Source organism: Panthera onca, chromosome A3, assembly GCF_046562875.1.
Source record: "Panthera onca isolate mPanOnc1 chromosome A3, mPanOnc1 haplotype 2, whole genome shotgun sequence".
Classification (NCBI taxonomy): domain Eukaryota; kingdom Metazoa; phylum Chordata; class Mammalia; order Carnivora; family Felidae; genus Panthera; species Panthera onca.
The window spans coordinates 112507198-112510395 of NC_138341.1; the positions used below are offsets into that span (position 1 = coordinate 112507198).

Consider the following 3198-nt stretch of genomic DNA (forward strand, 5'->3'; position numbering starts at 1 on the left):
ACTTTCATTCCCCTCCCCCCCCCCGAATGGAAGCCTATAATACATACCCTTCTACATTTCTGCTCCCCATGGATAGGCCTTGCAGACTCTTACATATTAGTACATAGCAAACCTCAACATTTGTTTTCATGGCTTAATAAGTACTCCATCATGTGGATGTGCTGTAATTTATTCAATCAATGCTCTATTTATGGACATGCGTTTTGTCTACCTTTGCTATCACTTTTTAGGCTTCAAATGTGGAGAGTTGAGTTAAAAACAAAAAACAAAATAGTCCTCAGTTCATGGCAGATTATCATGTTGACCCCTGTATGCCCCTCTTTCGTTTTTCTCGATTCTCTTTCATCCATTTCCCCTTCCCATTTTAAGCTCTTGCAAAGACCCATATTAGGGGCGCCTGGGTGGCCCAGTCGGTTCAGCGTCCAGCTTCGGCTCAGGTCATGATCTCACGGTTCGTGAGTTCGAGCCCCGCGTCGGGCCCTGTGCCGACAGCTCGGAGCCTGGAGCCTGCTTCGGATTCTGCGTCTCCCTCCCTCTCTCTCTCTCTCTGCCCCTCCCCTGCTCAATCTGTCTCTCTCTCCCTCTCAAAAATAAACATTTAAAAAAAAAATTTTTAAAGACCCATTTTAATGGGCCCCACATGTTCTTCAGTGTGTGAGTCTTCTTGAAGAACACAGCATGTTTGTATGGGTATTGTGGCTTTCTGTGTATGTATTTTATTTTATTTTACTTTATTTTATTTTTTTAATTTATTTTATTTTATTTTATTTTATTTTATTTTATTTTATTTTTGAGAGCGAGTGTGAGAGAGCACATGAGCATATGTGTGCACAAGCAGGGGAAGGGCAGTAAGAGAGGGAGCATCCCAAGCAGGCTGTGCACTCAGCTCAGAGCCCACCCTGGGGCTTAATCTCAAGACCGCAAGATCATGACCTGAGCCCAAATCAAGAGTCGGTCGCTTAACCGACTGAAACCATCCGGGCGCCCCTGTGAATGCATGTTAATTTATTTTTGCTCCAATGCTCATTCCCTGTTTAACATCAGTCTGGGTTGTGGCTTGACTTACGACTTCTAGGCGCTGACTAGGACCCCTTGGTTTGCATCCACATGTTTTCCCCTCTGCTACCCCAGGAATGGGCGCGTGGATAGTCCCTAAGTCTCGGCCACCACACGGCCACTACCCTGGCATGTCCTTGTCTGGGCTGGCATGAGAATCTTATCTGGACAAAGAGTCAGGGGTTCAATTGCTGGGTGAGAGGGTCTGGTTATCTTTTGCACTACAATAAATTACCCTCAGCTCAGAGGCTTTCAACAACACTTTGTTTTACTCATAATTTTGTGGGTCGGGAATCCGGGAAGGGCTGGGCTGGGCTGCGTGTCTCTGAACTGTGTGTGTGGTGTCACTGAGACAGCTGGGGTTGGAGGTCCCCTTCCGAGATGGCTGACTTCTTCACTCGTGTCTGCAGCCGTGATGCACCTGGTGTTCCCCTCTCTGTCTCTGTGTCCCTCTAATGGTGCCTCATCCTAGAGGACACCTCTCTGTAGCTAGCTAGACTTCCTCACAGCATGGCAGTCTCCGGGGTGGTTAGACTTCCTTCATGGCAGCTGGCTTGTCCCCAAGGGATCCTGCCAAGAAGGAGGAAGTAAAAGCTGCTGGTCTTTTTCTTCTTTCTTTCTTTCTTTCTTTCTTTCTTTCTCTCTTTCTCTCTTTCTTTCTTTCTTTCTTTTTTTCACACGGAGCGCTTCAGGAATTTGTGCGTCATCCTCGCACCAGGGCCACCCTAATCCTCCCCGGATCGTTCTTATTTTAGCGTATGTGCTGCCGAAGTGAGCACAGAAGCTGCTCGTCTTTGAAGATCTGGGCCCAGAAGCTGTCACAGCATCACTTCTACCCACAGTAACGGTCAGAGCAGCCACAGAGCGCCCCGAATCAGGGAGTGGGTGCGGGTGCCCAGACCCCACCTGTTGCCGGGGAGACTGTCGGGGAATCGGCGGGCGTCTTTCATACCCTCCGTTACATATTCAGCGTCCCAGCTTGCTCCCCAGATGGCGGCGCCTGCCCCCCCACTTTCGCGGCGCTAGCTCCACATCCCCACCCACACTTGGCCCCAGGCAGCCTGTTCCCCTTCTGCCCGGCAAATCGGCATCCCTGCATCTGGGTCATCTCACGCATGTGCAAGGATGAATGCGGGATGAAGTCCCAGAGGCAGATCCGCTCGGTGAACGGGCACGTGCGCTGGCCATCTCGACAGAAGCCACCCGCTCTTCAGTAGCCCCTGAGCGCCACCGCTCCACGACAGACGGAGACTCTGAGCACTTGCCACCGCCTCTACCCACCCCGCGCTGGAGCAGATCACCCTCCCTGGGCTCCCTGCTCTCGCCATGGACCCCACAGTCCCTTTCTCCACAGCCGGAGGAGGTCCCCTGGAGGCCCAGGTCAGATCCTGTGCCCTCCGCTGCTCGGAAACCTCTGATGATCCCCCACATTACTCGGAGTAAACCACTCCTCAGATGGCTCTGAAGCCCTGCGTGTCCGACCCCACGACCTCTCTCACCTGTTTCTTCTGCCTTCCGCGTCTCTGTCCCACCCGGGGCTCCTCGCAAGAGTTTGAACCTTCCAGGCATGCGCTCGTCTCAGGGCCTTTCCCTTCAAGTCCCTCCACCTGGAATGTTCTCTCCCTCTGCATCTCCTACTCCATCGATGCCTCAAACCAAACATCACCCCTCCCCACTCAGGCTCTCCCCTCCCACCCCCCCCCCCAAACCCCGCAGGAGTAGATCGAGCTGTATATCCACATCAGAAGGGCAGGGCCGAAGGATGTGATGGGGTTTGCTCACTGCAAACCCTCCACAGCAGCCCAGCACCCTTCATTTAGTGGGGTCTCTGCAAATACATCTTGATTATTTGTGGAATTCAGTCACCATACCAAGGCGCCCCCCGCCAGCGACGTCCAGACCCCAGTAACAGGAAATAACCCAAATGCACTGCCAGACTCCTGTCCCTTAAAGTTCATGCTTCCCCTGCTCAAGAGCCTTCAAGGATTTCCCATTACCTTGCGCACTACGTCTCAAACTGGAACCCGAGACCTTTTCACACAGGGCTAAGTGTTTCCCCGGATTTCTGAAAAGAAGTTCCTGGGTGAGATTTTCCTGGGACAACGTTAAGTTGTCCCCTCCTCCATTTTGGACTCCCACTTA

General features: G+C 52.1%; 1 non-coding gene across 1 annotated transcript; it reads right to left on the reverse strand.

The window, feature by feature from the left end:
* Window positions 1-1728: 1728 nt before the first annotated feature.
* LOC132672692 (U6 spliceosomal RNA) lies at window positions 1729-1835 on the reverse strand. Its single transcript, XR_009607648.1, has one exon. It is a non-coding gene; the product is annotated as a U6 spliceosomal RNA (small nuclear RNA).
* Window positions 1836-3198: the final 1363 nt, after the last annotated feature.